The sequence below is a fragment of the Sceloporus occidentalis genome, unplaced genomic scaffold, assembly GCF_023333645.1.
Source record: "Sceloporus occidentalis isolate IW3139 unplaced genomic scaffold, rSceOcc1.0.p SCAF_2, whole genome shotgun sequence".
Taxonomy (NCBI): Eukaryota; Metazoa; Chordata; class Lepidosauria; order Squamata; family Phrynosomatidae; genus Sceloporus; species Sceloporus occidentalis.
Window position 1 is genome coordinate 239661046 of NW_028316982.1, and position 16632 is coordinate 239677677.

General features: G+C 42.0%; 1 protein-coding gene across 3 annotated transcripts in view; it reads left to right on the forward strand.

The window, feature by feature from the left end:
- The first annotated feature begins 1485 nt into the window (after positions 1 to 1485).
- The window catches only part of LOC149319863 (galactosylgalactosylxylosylprotein 3-beta-glucuronosyltransferase 1-like), a 65342-nt gene continuing 50195 nt past the window's right edge, over positions 1486 to 16632 (forward strand). For 2 of the 3 annotated variants that reach the window (XM_089512489.1, XM_089512486.1), the window contains exon 1: positions 1486 to 1704. The gene's annotated coding sequence lies outside the window, so the exon portion shown is untranslated. Of the gene's footprint in view, positions 1705 to 3929; positions 3964 to 16632 lie in introns of all 3 variants that reach the window. The other variant, XM_089512488.1, reaches the window with a different exon arrangement.

Consider the following 16632-nt stretch of genomic DNA (forward strand, 5'->3'; position numbering starts at 1 on the left):
GTTCAGAGAAGCCTTCCCAGGCATTGCATAATTGTCACTTACTATTTGATGTTCTTTTGGTGCCTGTTTATCAAACCATTTCCTGTATTGCTATGTACTGTATATGTATTATCCTACTTGAGAGTATGTATTTTCCCTGAAAGAATATTAACCATCCATTATGAAGCCAAGCCCTCCCTCCAGTCCATCTGCCTTGGTCCAGGCCTTGGAGGTAGAGAGGAACTGCTGGACCTCTTACCCTTTCCCTCCACCACTCCCTTCTCCTTTTGTGTCATGTCTTTTTAGATTGTAAGCCTGAGGGCAGGGATCCGTCTAGCTAAAAAGATTGCATGTACAGCGCTGTGTAAATTTACAGCGCTTCATAAATAAAGGTTAATAATAATAATAATAATAATAATAATAATAATTCTACAGACTCACATGGCTATATCTTTGAATTCTACCACTCTGGAGACCAGGGTTCAATTCCCAGCTTGGCTGTGGACCCTCCCCCCCCCCCTTGGGCAAGTCACTCTCTCTCTCTCAGCCTCAGGGGAAGGCTGACATTATGTTAGCTTTGGCCCAGCTTTACTGATCTCCTCAGATCCTTTTGAATTTTGGCCTTCTCCTCTGGGGTATTATTAGCTACTCCTCCTAACTGGGTGTCATGGAGACTGGATAAGCAGGCCCTCCATTCTGTCATCCATATCCATCCAAGACTGTATCCATTTGGAGAAGTGTTGTTATTGGGTTTTTTGATGGTATATGTTATGAGGGGCCACCTTTGGGTGGAAAGGGTGTTATATAGGAAGGCTATGGTAACTGTAGAATCATAGAGTTGGAAGAGGCCCCAAGGGCCATCCAGTCCAACCCCATTCTGCCATGCAGGAACTCTCAGTCAAAGCATCGCCGACAGATGGCCATCCAGTCTCTGCTTAAAGACCTCCAAAGAAGGAGACTCCACTACACTCTGAGGAAGGAGTGTGTTCCACTGTCAAACAGCCCTTACTGTCAGGAAGTTCCTCCTAATGTTGAGGTGGAATCTCTTTTCTTGCAACTTGCATCCATTGCTCCGGGTCCTAGTCTCTGGAGCATCAGAAAACAAGCTTGCTCCCTCCTCAATATGCCATCCCTTCAAATATTGAAACAGGGCTATCCTATCACCTCTTAAGCTTCTCTTCTCCAGGCTCCCTTAGTCCTTCCTCATAGGACATGGTTTCCTTCACCCTTTTGGTGGCCCTCCTTGGACCCAACCCTGCAACCTCCTCCTTGGAGTCTGGGCCCCCGAACTGGAGCCAAGTCTTCCTCCAAGGGAGGCCTGGCCAGCCAAGGCCCCCTCCCTCCCTCCCTCCCTCCCTCCCTCCCTGCTGCCCTTGTCCCTTGCTGAGGGGGGAGTGGGGGGCTCGGCGTGGAAGGAGGAGGCGCTGAAGCCAGGCTGGGGGAGGCATTGCCTCCTCCTCCTCTTCCTCCTCGCCCCTTCCTTCCCCCCCCCCCCCGCGGAGCCTCCAAGGCGAGGGGCTTTTTAAGGAGGCGGCTGGCTTGGCTTGCTTGACGCGGCGCCCGCCTCAGTCCCTGCTTTCTGGCGGAGCAGGAGCAGGATCCTCTGGAGCCTTGTGGAGGCAGAAGCCTTCCCTCCCCTTCCTTGGCTGGCTGGCTGGTGGTGGTGGGCTTTCCTTGGCTCCCTCAGGCTTCGGACTCCCCCTCAGGGACCCTGGGCTCCTTCAGGTGAGGCTCTTCTTGGAGGCAGCCTCCTCCTTCTCTTCCTCCTGCTTTGTGTGTGTGTCTTGTGTGCAGAGTCTCTCTTTCTCTCTCGGAGGGAGCCAGCCTGGCGCAGTGGCTTGGGCTCTGCCACTCGGGAGGAGGAGGAGAAGACCTCTAGGGTCCTGGGTTCGAGTCCTCGGCTCGGCGGGGTGGCTTCCCAGTCAGAGTCTCTCAGGGGAAGGCAAGGCTGAAACCTCCCCTCAAATGAATCTCTCTTTCCAAGGAGAGAGGTTCGCCTTTGTTGTTGTTGTTGTTGTTGTTGTGTGCCTTGCAGTCGTTTCGGAGACCTCAAGGCGACCCTAGAAGAAGCCTAAAGAGCCCTCCAGCCCAGCCTCCCCCGCCATCAAAGCATTGTTTTTTCAAAGCATGGGGGGTGTCTCGGGTTGTGTGGGTTTTTCGGGCTGCCTGGGCAGGTTCTGGAAGAGTTGATTCCTTCTTTTTTAAAAAAGTAAGAAGCAATAAAAATGAATTCATTCCGAAATCAGGCTGCTTTTATTGGGGGGGGGGGGTGTTGTTTTAGGTTATGTTTTTTTAAAAACTTTTGCATGTTTAAATTTTAACTTTCTAATGTTTATTGGGGTATTTTAATTGTCTTTTAAAAATTGTTTTAATGTGTTTTTAGATTGTGAGCCGCCTTGGGTCCCTTTGGGGGAGAAAGACGGCATAGAAATAAAATAAACATATAAATAAAATTCATGGCCAGTTTTCTTCAGAGGGTTTTGGAGGTTTTTTGGGCATTGTCCTCCTCTGAGGCTGAGAAAGTGTGACTTGGCCAAGGTCTCTCTGACACACAGATACCCCTAATGGTTTTAAATGGCTGAGCTGGGATCTCTCTCTCCAGGACTTGAAGGGAGACAACAACAACAGCCACAGCAACTAAGGCTAATTTTTCTGAGAGAAAAAGAAGAAAAGGGAGAGCAGCGGGCGACCGACCATAAGGAAGCTTTCTCTGTGCCAGCTTCTGGGGAAAGGGGGTATTATTTCTCATTGCTGTTGTTGTGTGTCTTCAAGTCCTTTTCCGACACATGGCGACCCTCTGTCCCTGGGGTTTTCTGCCTGGCAAGATTTGTTCAGAGCAGGGTTTGGTTTTGCCTTGGTGGCTGAGAGAGTGTGACTTGGCCACACTCTGGGTTTCCATAGCCAAACCAGGATTCAAACCCTGCTCCAATGCTCAACCCACACTGGCTCTGTGGGGAAGGTTTATCTTTCTCTTGTCTCTTTTGCTCTTCTGCAAAAGGGGGGCATTTCTTTCTCATGCTTATGTGTGTTTGTGTGCCTTTATTTCCCTAAGATATCCTGGGGTTTCCTTCTTGTCAAGTTTCTTCAGTGGGGGGTTTGCCATTGCCTTCCTCAGAGGCTGAGAAAGTGTGACTTGCCCAAGGTCGCCCTCCAGTGGGTTTCCATAGCTGAACAAGGAGTCGAACCATGCTCTTTTAGAGTCCTAGTCCATGTTGGCTCAATGGGGGGAGATACAGCTTTGTCTCTTTCACATTTCTGGAAAAGAGGACATTCTTTGTCAGAATAAATGACAATAAGGACCATCTTTGCATGATCCCCCTTCTTCTGCTTTCTTTTCCCCTCTTTTTTTGGCTCAGGATGGGACTCTTTTTTTGTACTTTATAAGGTGTTAGGTGAAAGAAAACTGACCTTCCAGACTATCACAGCTTTGTTTTTTGTTTTCTATGCGATACCTTTGTGACAAGATCCTTGGGGATATTATCTAACCCATCGTTTAACCCTTCCATCATCCCCCCCTCATGTGAAATATCACCTGTCTGTAACTGATGGCAAGAAGAGTGAAAGAGATAATAGATGTAGCACTTTCCTAAGGATAAAGACTAAGAGCAATGCTTTGGCAAAGAGAAGGAAGGACTTACCGGTCCATAGTCTCCCACCAAAGCATCCTCTTTTGTTTGAATTAAACAAAAGAAATTACAACCGGGAGTAGGGAGTGCATCACATTACTAAAAAGAAGAGGGGCATCTCAAGATGCATGTACACAAAAAAGTCCGACTGTGACAGCTTGACAAGATGCAAATTGCCTGAAATACTGAAACAGTGCATGAGAGGGGACACTTTTCAAAATGCCCATGTGCAAAGGAAAGAGTCTTGATTTCTCCTTCACCTTGCTGTGCTTGGGTTTTTGTTTTTGTTTTAAATAGGAACTGTATTTTTCACCTTTTTTACAGGATGCAGTTTTGTTCAGAGATGAATTTGACGAAGGTAATAAATAGCTTCCCTTTTTTTGCTATTTTACACCGCTGAAATCAGAACTGGGAGATAAAGGGAGGAGGGGGTTTGATATCAGCCACGGCGAGTGGGTTTTAATTTCCAAATGAGAGGACTAGAGACAGCCCTCCCTTGACATTTTCATTTTCTGATTCAAAAGCCATTATCTCATCCAACAGGAGAACTCAGGATCGAGTTCTTATTACATATTAGCAGGGGGGGGGGAGTACTCAAGATATGCTCAGAGGGATCTGCATGCTCCCGGGGCTGAATGGTGGCATTAAAGGCAGATTCCAGAGCAAAGTCCCTGAGGAACTGCAGCTCAAATTAATCTCTGTGCAAATCGTGCAATGGCACTGAGAATCTAGAATTTTAAAGTTCAATACAGATTAGATGTAGCAGCGTGGAAAAGGTTTAATTGATGCTGTGAACAGTAGGCATCCTGGATCTGCAGGAAGCCCCAGATATAATGTCTGATTAATGTTGGCCTGCCCACCCCCAGCTTACCTTGAAAGCCCTCTTGTGCTTTGAAAAAACTGTCTGAAGTTCTGCAGGTGCAACTTGACAGTGTTGCAGTGATGTGTAAGAAGCCATATCTGCTGAAGATCTCCCTGCTACCACATGGTTTTTCAACGCAGAGGAGACCATGTTTGATCCAGACAGAGCTATATGATCATTGAGATCTTGCCAAGTCTAAAGAGCAAGTGAAAGATCATGAATGACAATTTCAGATCCTTTTTGCCCCTTCCGTAGCAAGGGAAGGATATTTCCTTGTGCACAAAGTGTGTTAGCATACAGGGTTGAGTGCCTCATTTTGCAGCTTGCTTCTGATCTGTTTCAGCCAAAACAGATTTAGCAGTCAAGCATCTCCCCTCAGTCATGCATCCCATGAAAAGGGGGCCTGGGTTAGCAAGGCAAGTCCAAGATTGAGGTCAAGAGGGCATCATTTGGATGATGTGTTGCCTGGAAAATGAAATACCAGTCAAGTGCATCTTATGGGGCTGTTGAAATTCAGGACTGAAATATGCTCAGAGGAAGCTATGGGTTGCCATCCTGTTTTATCTGAGTTATTTCAAAGGTGGAAGATACTGTTCAGGGTGACCAGGTGTCTTAGCTGTAGAACATTCAAGAAAAAATATGGGACATTGCCAAAGAAAAGCTAAAAACGCTAACATAAATATAAATTCATGCTTCTTAGTCATGCTCAAAGTGGAGGACATTTTGGCATTCCTCCTGGACAGAAGGCTGAAATGTAAGGCATGTCCTGGAAAGGGAGGGCACCCTGAAACTGCAGGACTGCTGTGCTTGCTGGAACTAAAAGACCTAGGAATGAAAAGTCAGGCTGAAGGGGGGGAAAGACAGCTGAGGATAGGGAGCCTAAGGCAGGCAGAGAAATAGTAGCTCAAGAGCGATGGCCACTGGCTGATCTCTAGGTAGGAGCCCAAAAATATGGCTGCCAGGTCACCAATGGCACCCATAAATTTAGTTCAGGTGACTAGCAGAGCGAGTCTTTGGTATACTCTGGCAAAGGAATAACATATTTTTAAAAACTGCCAGAAAAACATGGAGACACAGAAAATGTCCTTTCAAATCATGCCTTTCAGAAGGGTGCCAGGCTGTCTCATGCTGGAAGCATAAATATTATTGGTTGGAAGGACTTCCTACAAATGCCACTTACTAGTACAACTCTTATTCTGTAAAGTCCCCTTACCAGCCACTGGATATAAAAGGGACATACCTCTTTCACTCCTATACAGCAGGAGAGTAAAAACCAAGCTTTTCCAACCAAGTAGTTGGTTACTCAACCTAAGGTAACCAGAATTCATCAGTGCTGCGGGGGGGGGGGGGGGGTTATATCTGATGCCTGTAAAAAAATAAAGATGATTGGAAATGTCTGTAGGATTGCCTGATTTCTGTTGGGCATACAGACCCATATCTGTCACTGTATGATGTGTGAATTGGTCAAAAGGGAAGGGTCAGCAAAGGTTAAAATAATAGATAAGTAAAGTTATTTCAGAAGACACCCAAACTAGACTTGCAGATGACATGGAATAGTTCAGTATCATTGACAGAGCAGAGTAAGGGAGAAACAGGGCTTCAATAGCAGAGAACATTTGGAGGCTGAAGTTGTGAGGAGAGAGTGATAATCTTTTATTTACTAGCTGTTTGCATAGTATACATGTATACCTATTCCAAGTAGAAGGCTACCAACTCATGCACAGATTTCCTCTGTCCTCTGAGGCAGAGCCTAGAACAAGTGTTACTTCACAGAGAACTGCTTCAAATGTTGGTGATGAAACGAGGAACCTTTCTAGGGATTCCAACCCAATTAGATATGATACAAAATGATTTAATACCTAGGGTCTTAGAGTGGAAATACCCACTGCTTTGCAAGGGAAAGATTGATAATTATTGAGATTTCAGCAGGTGTGGAGAGGGATTTTAATCCTTTCCCCGTTCTGCTGCAGTCTTGACAAAAATAGCTTTCCAGAAGTTGCCTTTTGTATTGGCAGGCGATTCCCCCATTAGCATTTAGCATCAATGGAGGGGGAGATTTCTTACTGGTGAAAATAACTACTTCAGAGTGATGATTTTCATCCATCTTGCAGGAGAATGAAAAAGTATTACATTTCTCCATCCCGCCCCATCTGTATGATCCTGATCATTTCTCTCTCTCTCTCTCTCTCTCTCTCTCTCTCTCTCTCTCTCACACACACACACACACACACACACAGAACCTCTGTTCATGGCTGCTTATTTGACCCACACTGTTCTTTTTGTCCGAGTTGCCATCTCTCATTTTATATTGATTTAAATATTTATATCCCACCCTGTATCCAAAGAGCTCAGGGCACCATGCAATAAAATAAAATAAAAAATTAAGAGGATAAATCTGTAGAAGAGAATGTATAATTTAAAAACATACTAAACAATAAAAGAGTTTAATATATGTTAAAACCATGGACATATACAAACTATAAAAGCAGTAGACCACATTTCCACATTTCTCATCTGACGATATGGGATTGATAGTGATTTACCCTGCAGATTTGTAAAAAGAGCAACCAAGCCACTTGTAATGGATTCTGAATGGTTGGCAGAAGGTGCTAAATCTGAGTACAGTGGGTCCTTGGTGTCCTTTGGGGTTTGGTTCCAGGGCCCCCTGTGGATACCAAAATCTATGGATGCTCAAGTCCCATTAAATACAATGGCATAGTAAAATGGTGTGCCTTATATAAAATGGCAAAATCAACATTTGCATTTTGGAATTTATAATTTTTGGAATATTTTCAAACCGTAGAATCTGTGGATATGGAGGTCCAATTGTATCACTTATATGTGTCCTGAAGAAGTAGAAGAGATTGGGAAGGGAAGAGATTTCAGGGTTTGTTTTTTTTCTAAAATTGTTCATTGATTCTCCAGAAGCCTGGTAAAAAATGCCTAGTGGTGCATGCTTGGTGAGACTTTGCTTTAGATTTCCACATTTATTGGTTCAGAATGGCTTCATTGCTATATCTAAAGAGACTCAAGAAGTGACTGGCTTCTGGTCAGGCCTTTGCATTTTGCAAAAAAGATGATTGTGGAAAAAAGGCTTTTTTCTTGCAGAATTTAAAATCCATTTTCCTAGCTACTGCAGCCGTCTAGTGACAGCTGGTAGCTCCCATATCAGTGAAGTGATGAACCTATTTTGGGGATAGAGTTTAGCACCTTGGATAGCTCCTCATGTTCAAATGAAAACCTGGAATGGACTCCACTGCCCACTGAGATGGGTGCCACCAGCCACTGTTCGACCTATAAGTGGTCTGAGAGGTGTAACTACAAAACCGCAGAGGCTTTTCACACTTAGAATTGAATTGCATAGTACACCTAAATGATAAATTATGGATGTTTTCAGAACATGCCTGTGATTTAGATGCTCCTGTTGGAGACCTGAGCACTGGCTGCAACTTCCTACTGAAACTACAGTCTCTGTTAAACATTTTTTGTTCACTGGGTAGGCAGGGCAGCAAAAGAGTTTGAAGGACTGTGAATAAGACACTGTTTTTACTAGACCCTGAGGGAGTTGGGTAGGGAGGTCCTAAGATCCTGCTGTGCTGGTATTACATAGTCACAATCCAGTGTACTTGTTGCAGCAAAGTTGAAAGCACAGCAAGTACAGTTGATGCAAAAATCCATATATCAACCCACACTGACACAGAATCCCTGGCATTTCCCTTGTCACCCGTGACAAAGCTTGCTGACAATGCCTTCATTTGAGCAGCACATGCAAGGCACAAATCAGCATGGATCAACAGCAGGTGCAAGAGGAGGATGTCATCCCACACTCCCAAGCAAGCATGATCCCAGTGAATTCATGGTGCCTCTCCTATTGAAGCCTTCCATATCACAAGGGTGGGAGCTACAGGAATACGTTCTACTTGGAATAGTTATACATGTATACTATGCAAACAGCTAGTAAATAAAAGATTATCACTCCATATCACAAGGGTGGGAGGCTACAGGAATACGTTCTACTTGGAATAGTTATACATGTATACTATGGAAACAGCTAGTAAATAAAAGATTATCACTCCATATCACAAGGGTGGGAGGCTACAGGAATATGTTCTTGAGACACCGTTGGGCTAGTGGCAGTCTGGGTGGCATCACTCTTGTAATGACTTTGCTCAGGCTGCTTCAGGCTGTCTTTCCTTTTGTCCAGTTTAAGTCTTCTCATTAAAAAAAACAATTCCATGTTTTTTGTTACTCGAAGTGAACCAGCTAATTGAAAGATATTATTGTAGGATTCCTTGTAAAGACAGATGCAAAGTTAACATGCCTGAACATGTGTCTCACTGTCTACTTGTATGTCCAGTTGAAGAGATTTTACTGTAAGTGCAGTATTGTTTAAAGATTTAGATATGCCATTTGATAAATCTGCTGGTGATTTGATCAGTTTTCTACCAAGTGACAGACCTCATAATATTTCTGGCCAGTTTTGTTGCTAAATCAACACTTCTAAAGAAGAATGTTTGCTGTGATGACAGATAAAATTGTTCAGATGAACAATCCTCCACTTGCTGAATGTTTGGTTTTACTAATTAGATTAACAGAATTATTTTATTTTGCTTTACATGCATTTCATTTTGCAATAGCTTTGGCTATACAAATAAACAATGTTGTTAACAACTTCAAATCCAGTCACACCACTTTCATGTTATTATTACAAACACCTTCCATGTCATGGCACTGACCATAATGGTTACTTCATCACTCCCAAGTTGCACTACAACTCCCAGAATCACCCAGTCAGCATGGTATAACATACAGTCTGTACATGTTCTGAGTTCTTTTGAGAGGAGGAAATAATATGAAAATGAATAAACCCAAGAAAGTTTGATGGCTGGATGGAAGAACCAGAGACTGGAAATGTTACTTTTTTGGACTATAAATCCAAGGAGACCTCAGGTTGCAGCTCCACTGCCTCTGGTGGCTGGGACCTTCTGAAATGCAAGCAGTCGTGTAAAGATTCGTAATGCAAGCAGTAATGTAAAAGCCAACAGCAAAGATTTTTTTTAAAAAAAAAATCAGTTAAAAAGAACTAGAAACTGATAAGCCTTTGAGACCATTTTGAAAGTTGGAATGGATGTAGCCAGAGTCATATACACATTGAGAGGGAGTTCCACAGATGATTTGTCTCCTTCTCAGTCAAGTCTAGCAACTTTCAAAGGCACAGACTCTCAACAAGAACAAAATATGATGATTAAACAGCACAAAACATAGACAGCACTGACAGAGAACATTAATTCTACCCCATTCAGAACAACATTTTATTTATAAAAGAAAACTTTCTGCACACACACCCCCAACCTGACTAGTTGTGTAAGGAACCTTGAAAAAGAGTAACTGAAAGAGGTATGAAGTCATGGTGTTATCCATTTATCTTTCTGAAGTTTGGTTTTAGACTTGTCTTTTAATACAGTGTCCCCAATACTCTTCCATCAGAGCTCAGAAAATTGGCACTGGGGTTCATAGAATCAGAGGTGGAAGAGACCGCAAGGGCCATTAAGTCCAACCCCCTGCCATAGTCATGATCTCTGGGAGATTCTGCACAAGTTTCCACTTCTGGACCCATAGCTCTCTAGACAAGAGGACAGTGCTGGGTCTTAATAGATTATATCTGTGGTGCTTTGTGGGTGTATAGGGATGGATGGGTTGACCGTTCCCTTGCTGGTCAATGTTAGCATCACATGTATTTCCTCAATGATCTGCATTTAGAAAAGAGGAAAAGGTTATATAATTTTCCACAGTACATGTTTATATGTATATTAGTATTCATTTTAATCTAGAACAAACCTTTCCACACAGATTTTGGTATATTTTTTAGATAAAAACTGTTTTGCAGCTTTCATAGATGTGCAAAAAGTGAGAATCATTGCATTCTAAACTATGAATTAGTCCAAGAAATACAAATCGGGATAGTTTTCTGGAAAACGTGAACCGAATGAAATTTTTAGGTTTGTTATACCCATGGTATTCTACTCTGTTGCCATAATTAATGAAGATGCCATCCTTTTAAGTAGCTGGGGCAGTGGAAGGAGAGGATGAAGGGACAGCTATGTTTACTTATGCCACCTCTTGGTGTAATGCAGGGCTTGAAAAGTTGCTTTTTTTGGACTACAGCTCCCAAAAGCCTCCAGACAGCCTATTCAGTAACCAAGCTGGCTGTGGGATTCTGAGAGCCATGACCTAAGAAAGTAATTTGCCCAGGCTCTAGGTCTAATATTATATCTGTCAGGACAGGATTAACAATAATGTTATGTCAATATAAATGTGCACTGCCAGTAGAATTTTACCTCTAGTAAGTGCAAAAGCAATTTATTAATGATCCTACACTCATATAACCATTGCAGCTCAAAGACAGCATTTTCCACTATTAAAGTTGATGCTTTCCATTTAAGGACTGTTTTTTGAGTGAAAGCTGTGGTCCCTCTGGAAAGGGGTGTGTGCAGTAGCGACAGCGACTATGATTGCCATCCGTTTCTTGTGTGCACAGCAGCTGCCACTTAGCATCGCTTTCAATGCACTTAACTCTGCACTAAATAAAGGGCTAGTGGGAGTAGGAGCAGGGAAACCTGCAGCAATTAAAACTCAATATTGTGTGTTTTGAAAGTCTATTGATATTGAATTAGAGCATGCTGTATGCCAAAGCCAATCAAAAGTACCAACAAATGGAATATCCATTAATGAATCATTTCCACTTTTTGAGCAGTCCCTGCCCTGAAAGTGTGATTCAAGCTGTTGGCGAGGAAGTGGGGGAAGAACACAGCTGAAACAAAAATGCAGCCCCCTCTGAAATCAAGGGAATTAGGTGCCCATGCAGTGTCTTTGCCTCTAAATGGCACCAAAGATAGGCAGTACTAATGCTGTCACAAATGCAGAAGTGTGCGGGTGGGTGATAAAGGGATATTTAATATTGAAACTGAATAGCTATGCAGTGAATGTTACTGAAGTTTTATTTGAAAGGCTGATTACCATAAGTTTGATTATTATTCTTAGTTTTTACTGTCTTCCAAATGCTACTGGGTGGGATTTTGAACCATCAGTGATTAAAATTCAGTCAAGAATCTAGGAAGGTGGTGGTGATGGTTTTTTAGTGATGGGTGAATTATCTTCAGTTTGGTAATGGGTAAATTCTCTTCCGTGTAACTAACACAAATAATTCCCCACATGCACAGTCACTAAAATGTGAACGTAAATCATATTACTCTGAAATTCAGAACTCGTGGTGCATTTGGTGCAATGGATTCAAACTATAGGAAAAGAGATTCCACCTAAAGTTTAGGAAGACCTTCCTGGCAGTAAGGGCTGTTTGACCTTGGAACACATTTATTCGGAGTGTGGTGGAGTCTCTTTCTTTGGAGGTTTTTAAAGAGAAGCTGGGTGGCCATCTGTCTGGAGTATTTTAATTGTGTATTACTGTAGTGTGGCCCCTCTGCCTCCATTATCCCCTCAAACCCCACCAAAACCACCACCGCACAAGAAATTACCCTTATTTTGGCCGTTCCTGGAACTGGAATTTGCATTATATCATATATCAGCTGTCCTAATTCGACAGGAACAGTTCCAGTAACTCCTCTGCCATCCCAGTTTTTCACCTGCTTCTAAAATTTTTCTCCCTTTATCCCACTTCCCCCTTTGTCCTCAGTTTACTTCATTTGCTGCAAATTGAATTCAAAGTGCAAAAACTAGTTTCCACTCAGTTAACTCAGCAGGGAGGAGAGAAGGAAAAGGGGGAATCTTGCACTTCCCAGCAGACACAAGCAAAAGCATACCGCTCCTGCCTCTCCTAGTTTGTTAGGGAATAATTGCTACCTCCTCCGCATTTGCACATCCTTGCTTTACCTTCCAGGGCACCTCATATCCATACTAGCTGCTTAGATGCTGTGAAAGGTGCATTTCCATCAGTTTTTGAGACCTCAAAGCCTGATACAGTATATCAGATATGCAAAGTAGGCAGAATGAAACAGAGAACTCACCAAAAAAGGTCTTCTTTGCAGCTTACCTGTAGTCAGCTCTTGTAGGAGGAGTAGAGAAGGACAAGAGGGCAGCCCCTGTGACATGACAACAAGAGTAAATGCATTATAATATGGGGCTGAAGTTGATAAAAGTTTGGGCTCCACTTGTAATGTGAGTGGAAGGATTTTTCGGTTCACTGTTAGGAGACCCCCATTCTGAGTTTCAGCGCAGTCTTTAATTATGCCTGAAGCACAGTTCTGTCTTTATGAGGAACACAACTCCACTGTATGCTGCCTTCTAAATTGTACCTTTCTCTGGCTGAATGACATGCTTTTACCATATATAACGGGCACAGTCCACTAAAAATGTCTCTGGTGCAGGTGCCCCTAAAGAAAATGGGAACAAACAAGAGCACAGTTGTGCTTTTAACTGACACCCCTTAGTTCCCCACTGTTCGTGTGGGAGATATTCACTGGGGATTCTACCCAACTATAGCATAATAACTGCAATTACCCTGGGTACTTTCTGTATTCATGGCTGATCTTGTTTATAATGTACTCTTTTTTTTCCAATATGGAAGCAAAATGTGCTTTCCTTACCATCCCTTTCCACGAATCTTTATTGGGATTCCAGATACCAGTTATATTTGCCTATATGGCCGTTTACAAATAGATTGGTAACAGCCAATTCAGTGTAGTGGTTTGAATGTTTACTCTGGAAGATCAGGGATGGAATCTTGGCTCAGCCATGTAAACCCACTGGCTGACCTTGGGTAAGTCTCAAACCCCAATGAAGAAACTTGACAAGAAAACCATGATAGGTTTGTCTTAGGGTTGCCATAAGTCGGAAAGGACTTGAGCACACAACAACAACAACACGGATCCCCCCTTTCCCCAATCATGCACATTTGAAAAGGATGTTAGGGCATGTTTTATTTTATTTTTATTTGTTTTGCAACAGACATCCACCTGGGCCTTTTATTTGCTGGAGATTTTTTGTATGTGGAATGATTGAGTAGAGACAAAATGGCCATGGCATAGCATCTTTAGTTTAAAAAGTGCAGGTCAAGTCAGGTCAGGTCATTATCATTTATGCCCCACCTTTTCACCAAAGACAGTGCTCAAGGTAGGCTCGAGGACTCGAAGGCTGGGACTCAGTACTAGGACTTAGTTTATCTGTCTACTTGTAAATGTACACACATTAATTGCACTGCATTTGTGTGATTAATATTATATCTAGGAGCTTATTGCATGAACTTTAAAACCAGTTCAAGCCTCCCAGGCTGCAGCCAGGACATGGGATGGAGGCGGGGATTATTGCATGCTAAATCACTGCCTAATCGCAGGCCACCATCAGCCCGGGTCCCAGCCGCTATTTGCCAGCACTTTTTAGAAGCTGGAAGGCTTCTGACTTTGAAAAAGTGCTGGCGGAGTGCAGCTGGAACCCAGCTTAGACCCAGGCTGATGGCAGGTGGCGATTAGGCAGCGATTTAGCATGTGATAATCCCCGCCTCTGTCCTGTGTCCTGCCTGCAGCCCGGGAAGCTTAAGCTGGTTTTAAAGTTCATGGGATAAGCTCACTACTTTGACCTAAAAGATAGCTTTGCATGGCCAGTACATTTGGATACTTTCTTAAGATACCTTTTCAAGTGCCAAGTTTCCTTACCAATAATGGACATGGATTGGATTTCATTTTTTTAAAATGCTCCTTTTTCTTGTGAAACCAAATATTTTTAGTTATGAGGATAAAATGTGATTCTTCTGATCATCAGGTAAAAATATGGTTATGTGATGCAGCCTTAAATCATAGTTATTGCATTGCCCATAAAGGAAAATGCTTGTCTGAAAGAAAGAAAAGACTGTCAATTTCAAAATTAAACATGAGTAAAAGCTGAATAATAATAGGGCTATTTATTAGAATAAGGAATGGGATGATTATTAAATGACTAAATTATAATGATGTGACAGTGCCTTTTTTGGCTGCACACAAGTAGAGCAATGATCTAGAGCAAAGAGCCATTCTTTATAAGAGCATACTAGTATGCACAGGAGAGGGATGGCTCTTCTCCATAATGCCCCACATGCTCAAGGGGAACCTGCCTGTAAATGAAATATAGGAATTGACACATGCAACTGAATTCAGGGAATGTCTAATGGATCTTCATAGTGTCCTTCTGTCCTCAACTTGTGGAAATGACTTCAACAATTACTTTATTAGATTTTTCTTATCTTCCAAGGAACTCAGGGGAGCATTTAAGTCCCATCCTCCCATTCTGTCTTTTAAACAACCCTATAAGACAGTGCATCTCAAGCTATCTGATATGGGAACCAGCCTTGATTCTCCCCCAATTTGCCAGGGACTAGTACCATACTTTGCTTGCATTTTGTCTTTCTTTCCTAGAAAAATGCCAGGGAACAACAGCTAAGATACAAGAATTGACTATGAACTGACACCAGTCCATGAATACCACTTTGAGTAGCACTGCTGTAAGGTACATTGCACTGGGGGGTGATGACTAGGCCAAAGTGACATTCATGAAATTGCTAGACATTCAGGTAGAATCTAAATGGTCTCAGTCCAACAATGCACCACAGTTTGGCACTGGGTCTTTTTGTCAGTGTATGTATCACTGAGGCGGCTTCTGTAGATGACATGAGGAATCAGTCCAGTTTATCTGTTGGAGGAGTAGAAGTAATGGTGGAATATTGCTGTGCAGTGAATTTGTGTTGGAGAAAATACTTAAAAACACTCCATCCCTTTTCCTTCCTCGCTTACCAAATCTGATGAGTCCTTAGCTAATATTTCTTCCAAGTTCATAAGACTTATTTTCACAATTGCATAGTTTAAGGTAGGTCTGTCATGTCTATGCTGATCACCATCTTATTCCAACTGGCATTTTCAGAATCTATCATTTTGCACTAGGTATTGTTTTAAATAAATGGGATAATTTATTTATTTATTGCCACAATAGTCTTAATTTTAAGAACAAACAAAACAAAGATGCAATACACAACATAAATGCACAATTACAAGACTAACTACCCCAAGCTATCCATCCCCCTTCCACTACTTAATGAAACATACAAGAGTTGACTTCCCATCCCCTAAAATAAAGACAATATAATATAAATAAGACCAAATTATCTATACAGCTAAACTATACTTATATCTTATGACTTAGAATCTTGGAGAAAGTTAAAAACTTTAGTCTTCTCATTTTGCTAAAGCAGTCTTATATTTAGCTTAGAGTATTCGTCCAGAACATGACTACATAGCCCAAAAACCCCACAAAAAAACTAAAGATTACCATGTTTACAAGTCTTTTTCATAACTGAAAGCCTATTTCAAATTCTATTTTTGATTTTAATATTTATCTTATTTCTCATCAAAAACAAATGTTATCAAGGATGACCTGAACTTTAATATGACACCAAACATCTCATATCAAATAACAAATGATCTCCAAACCAAAATGAACCAATCTATAAAATTTTAGCCATGTAATTTAATACATTAAACATCTTGAGCCTGTTAACATCAGAAACTAAACAATATTAAAGTCAAATTAATCCAATCTTTAAAATTTAACTTAAAAGGTTTTATTTCTAACCCATATCCAGTACTTTTCTTCCAAATTTTCTTCCAAAAAGAAGTACTTTTCTTCCAAATTATTTGATAAGAAAATTTCCATTCATTTGTGAAAATATTTCTGACTTGTTTCTTAAACTTACATTCCAGTCTCTTGTCTGTTGCCATCTGAATACTACTGCAGTAACAACAACAACAACAAAAATCATTCCATTTTGCTTAGTGTTGGAACATTAAGATGTGCTGAATCAGAGCATTGGATTCACAGTAGAAACCACCATGAGGGATCACCTAAATGCAGAGTGCTCATTTGGCTTTTTCTAAAATGTTACCCTGTATTCAGCGTTTCAGGAGCTAACCCAAACCATCTTGGACATGCATTGTTATTGTTGTGTGTGCCTTCAAGTCATTTCCAGCTTACGGCAACCCCAAGGTAACTTCATCATGGGGATTTCTTAGCAAGATTTATTCAATGGGGATTTGCCAGTGCCTTCTCCAAGGCACAGAGCATGTGATTACCCAGTGGGTTTCCATGGTTGAGCAGGAATTCAAAGCCTGGTCTCCCAGACTGCTAGTC